A 5,402-nucleotide genomic window follows, 5' to 3' on the forward strand; every position below is an offset into this window, starting at 1 on the left:
CAACCCGCAACTCAGGCATATGCCCTGACTGGAAATCGAACCTTGACCTCCTGGTTCATAGGTCGATGCTCAACTACTGAGACAGGCCCAGGCCCAAACGCCAAATTTAGAAAGCCTCAGAGCGAAATCTATTAACCTCCTTCTCTCTGATTATAACTTGTTTCACAGTAATCTCAGCTAGTCCCGTGATTTTAATTATATTTCTGGTCAATGGATATTGTCTCACAGCTCTGGGATGCTCTGTTGTTGTTCTCCCCACATTTTTTTCTCTTTAAGTTTGGATAATTTCTGTTGACCTATCTTCAAGCTCACCAATTATTTCCTTGGCTGTGTCAAGTCTACTAATAAGCCCCCAAACATACTCCATGTATGTCATAATTTTTATTTCTAGCACCAGAGGGCCAGTGCATGAAATTCGTGTACAGGTAGAGTCCCTAGGCCTGGCCAGCGATCAGGGCTGATCGGGGCCTTCCTTCATTCTGTGCCGCCCTCTGATGGTCAGTGCACGTCATATTGAGCAGTCAAACTCCCGAGGGGACAATTAGCATATTAGCTTCTTATTATATAGGATTTCCAGTTGACATACAGTTTCTATTCCTCTGCTGAAACTTACCATCTATCCATACATGTCCATCTTTTACACTAGAGCCTTTAATACGTTATTCATTGTTATTTTAAATGTACTCTCTTTTTGTTTTAACAGTTGGGTCATCCTGAGTTTTTTATTATTCTTACTTTTGACAATGGGGGTGTGTTTTTTTGTTTTGCTTATCTGTACATGTTTCATAATTTTTGCATGAGTAGTAAAAATTCTTCTACTAGCTTTAGTGGGGGAGACGGGTAAGAGAGGGTAGGGATTGAGTCAATCTACTTACATTGAGTTGGGTTTTAGTTTTCTTGTTATGATTACTTTAAATGCACCTCCAGCTTCAAATTCCTCCCCTGTAACCTACTGTTTAGAGTGGAGGCTGGTTTGCCAGAGTTTTTCTCCATGTTCTTACTCCCCCCTTAACTTCAAGCTTTCTCTGTGCACTTGTCCCAGAGTCGCTATCCATATTCTTGCCCCTCCCCAGGAGTAAACTGCTGTTGATTTACTTGCTAGCAGGGGAAAGGTGCTCTGTTATTTGACCCAGTCTCAGGCCCTACAACCCTGAGTTTTAGTGGATGGGGCTTGCTTCCAGTAGGAAGAAAATTAATGGTCTGAACCTAGGATAGTTTCCTGCCCTTCCCTCAGGGTTTATGGATTTTCTTTATCTTTTCACATCTGCCAGTCACAATGGAAAATGGGATTTATTCCCTTCCCCTATTGCTTAAAACTTCTTTCCACAGGGAAAAGGGGTCCAGGCAGGCCTGTACCACCTAGTGAGGCTTCCCCTGGTCTCCCTTGCTTCTCCTAATCTTCCTCAGGAGCAACTGTTGAAAGTCCTTGGAGAAAAGCCTACAAGTGGGTGTTATCTACCCTAGTGTCTGCAGTTCCCAAGGGTTCTATTCCCATGCTAGCCTACAATTAGACGTTAGCAACTCATTACAAATTTAGCTGAACTGTTCTTTCCCCGTATGACAGACCTACCTTCTTCCTGTCCTCTACTAGAGGTAAGCCATGACCATATCCCATCTCTGATGGATTGAGAAAAGTTAGTTTCTTCTGATTTTAGGGTAAGATCAATACTCTTTCTTTCACCTGGCTGTGAAAGAAACTCACTCAATGGTTGAGCATTGACCTATGAACCAGGAGTTCATGGTTTGATTCCCAGTCAGGGCACATGCCTGGGTTGCAGGCTCAATCCCCAGTGGGAGGCATGTAGGTGACAGCCGATTGATAATTCTCTCTCATCATTGATGTTTCTCTCTTTCTCTCCCTCTCTGAAATCAATAAAAATATATTTATAAAAAATATTTATTCGCTCTGACCGGTTTGGCTCCGTGGATAGAGCGTCAGCCTGCGGACTGAAGGGTCCCAGGTTCGATTCCAGTCAAGGGCATGTACCTGGGTTTGGGGCACATCCCCAGTGGGGGGTCTGCAGGAGGCTGATTGATGTTTCTAACTCTATCCCTCTCCCTTCCTCTCTGTAAAAAATCAATAAAATATAGTTTAAAAAAAATACTTTTTCTTTCTACATCCTAGTGGAAGCCAGAAATCACCCTCATGAGTTTAAATACCACTTATATATCCACAACTCCTAAATTTACATTTCTAGCCTGGACCTCTCCCCTGGACTCCAGACCATATGTATCCAACTGCCAACTGGACAAATCTACTTGTTTCCTTTGGCAGACAAAATCCAAGGTGGCCCCCATTATCCCTTCCTCCTGGTGTTCATGTCTTTGTGTAATTCTCTCCCCTTGAGTTGTGGGAGGGTCCTATGACTTCTAACCAACAAAACAAGGCAAAGATGATGGGATATCATTCCCATGATTACCTTATGTTTTATGGCAAAGGAATGGGATATCATTCCCTTGATTATGTTATATTACATGACTGTCTTGCTAGCAGACTCTCTTCTCACTCTCTTGTTGGAATAAAAAAAGCAGGCTACCAGACTCATAGAGAGCAGGGTGACAGCTGGGAGGGGGGGCAAGAGGGGGAGGCAGGGAACGTGAAGGGATTGAGCAACAAAAGAAAACAAAGAACTCAGAGACAGGGACAACAGAGTGGTGATTGTGGGGTGCGGGGAAGGGAGGTGAGAAGGTATGGAGGGCTAAATGATAATGGGGAAAATTAATATATATTTGAAGCAGGAGCCTGGCCAGTGTTGCTAAATGGTTAGAGCATCAGCTGGAGGACCACTTCTGGGTCAAGCGCATGTACCTCAGTTGCAGCCCCAGTAGGAGTGTGCATGTGGGAGGCAACTAATAGATGTATCTCTCTCACGTCGATATCCGTCTGTCTGTCTCTCCCCACCCCCTCCGCCCTCCCTTCCACTCTCTCTCTAGAAATCAATGGAAAATATATCCTCAGGTGAGGATAGAAAAAAAAGAAGCAGGCTGCCATGCTATGAACTGCTTACGGAGAGGGCCACATGGCAGCAAACTGCAAATGAACTCTTAAGAGTTGACCATGGCCTCCCATCAAGAGCCAACAGAAACCTGAAGCTCTCAGTCCTACAACTGCAACAAAATGAATTCTGCCAACAACCTGAGTGAGCTTAGATTGTTCTCTAGTCTAGTCTCCCGATATGAACCCAACACTAGCCACTTTACTTGTAATCTGGTGAAACTCTGAAGCAGAGATCCAGCTAAGACATGCCTGACTCCACAGAAACTGTGAGATAATAAATGTGTTTTAGGCCCTAAATTTGTGGTAATTTGTTTTTGCAACATAGAAAACTAATACAGATAGTATCACAAACTTTACAAGCCAAACTCCTAACTGCCAACATCTCCTTAAAAAGAAAAGCAAAACATGCCCCAGTGTTGTCCATGTCAATAAATGGCAACTCCATTCTTACAGTTATTCAAATCAAAAACTGTAGTCAATCTTAACTCCTTTTTTATCTCTAAAACCCACATTGAATCTAAAAGCCATCACTGTTGCCTTTACAAATCATATGGAGACACTAGGTTGATCTCAGTACCACTGTCTAAGCCACTACTGTCCCCATGCACTTTGTTATAACTGCCTCCTAACTGGTTTTCCTGCTTCCACTTTCAAAAAGCAGCCAGAGTGACCATATTAAAATATCAGTCAGTTAATGTTATTCTCAAAATACTCCAAAGGTTCCCCATCTCACCCAGATTTAAAAACCAAAAATCTTACAGTCACAGATAAGGCCTACATTATCTGTTGTATAATGTAGGGAAGAGGCAACTAATAAATGTATCTCTCCCCTTCCACCCCCTTCTCTGCCTCATCTGGTATCACTCTCCTCATTCTTCCCTCTTCCACCACATCGGCCTCCTTGCTGTTCCTTAACCATGTCAAGTGCCCGTCAGTCTCAGAGTTTTATAACTGTTGGTCCATATAACTGAAGAGGTATTTCCACAGACAGGACTTCTCTCACTACCTTCTATAAACAGGCAAGCCCCATGTCCCCCCCAATAACTTCCTATCCTTCCTACCTTGTTTTTCTTAGTCTCCACAGCATATCCTGCCAACTGATATTCACTTTATTGCCTGTCTCCCCAAAACTAGAATATAAGTTCCATGAGAGCTGAGACTTTTGTTCACTGCTGTACTCCCCGCTAAAACTGACTGAATAAATATTGCTATATTAGATATTGTTTCCTCACATATGTAATACCCTTTGTAATACTTTAAGCAATAAAAAAAAAGAAAAAAAAATAAAGTAGTAAAGGCAAAAACAAAAACAAACAAAAAAAAGATACTGTTTCCTTACAAAATTTGGAGTCTAACAGTCAAACCACAGTGATGTTATTTTTAAAAATCATTACACAACTATTTACTACCTAGAAATGTACTTATTCTACCTCACTATAAATATGTTTCTAAGGAAATTTGGAATACACTCACAGGTAACCAAAATAACTGAGATACAATAGTAAGCTAACTGCATTAGAACATTTTTGTGAAGGGCTCTAATAAAAGGTAACTGGAAGACTCCACCTATTGTTTTTCCAGAGCCATCTGGAGAAGATACTGTTCTTCACAGATATAGCCGAATAACAGAGAAGGATGCATCAAGCTTGAAAGACTGACCCTTTAGGTGTCTCTCAAACTTTTTTGTCTCAAGACCCTTTTACACTCTTACTCATTATTAATAACCTCAAAGAACTTTTATTTATGTAAATTTTTATCTACCAATACTTCATGTAAAATTCAAACAGAAATTTGAAAAATATTTCAGTTCATTTTAAAATAACAACCATAACTCCATTATGTTAGTATAAATAAAATATTTTCATTAACACAACTAAATTTCTCTCCAAAATTAGTGAGAGAAATAACATTGCTTTACACATTAAAAAGACGCCAGAGAGAAACCAAGATGGTGGCATAGGTAAACACCGGAGATTGCTGCCTCGCACACCACTTCAAAAATACAACTAAAAGACGGAACGGACATCATCCAGAACCACAGGAAGGCTGGCTGAGTGGAAATTCTACAACTAGAAGGAAAGAGAAAAGCATACCGAGACTCAGAGGGTCTGGCATCAGTCGGAACTCGAGGGCAGCTTTCTCGCGGAGGCACTCGCAGTGATTGCCAGGACCTCTGAGAGCAGCCATACTGCTCCTCCCCCGCCCAGTTGATCCCCTGGAACCCCGCCCTGCCCAAGCCTTGCACGGAGGCTTTTGCATATGAAAGGCCCGGCCCTTTGTAATCTGAAAATTACTTAACAAACTGCAGCTGCCCCAAGGCCCCAGGGCAACCTGCATTGCTTTACAGCTGGCTTCTGCTGGGTAGCCTCAGGAAGAGGCTAGATTAGCATCTCCTTAGATCCCA

At 42.1% G+C, this 5,402-nt stretch overlaps 1 protein-coding gene across 2 annotated transcripts in view; it reads right to left on the bottom strand.

The window, feature by feature from the left end:
* Window positions 1-5,402, bottom strand: part of ATF1 (activating transcription factor 1) — a 58,896-nt gene that overhangs the window by 43,242 nt on the left and 10,252 nt on the right. The gene's annotated exons all lie outside the window — the stretch shown is intronic.

The sequence above is a fragment of the Myotis davidii genome, unplaced genomic scaffold (genome assembly GCF_000327345.1).
Source record: "Myotis davidii unplaced genomic scaffold, ASM32734v1 scaffold233, whole genome shotgun sequence".
NCBI classification, from domain to species: Eukaryota; Metazoa; Chordata; class Mammalia; order Chiroptera; family Vespertilionidae; genus Myotis; species Myotis davidii.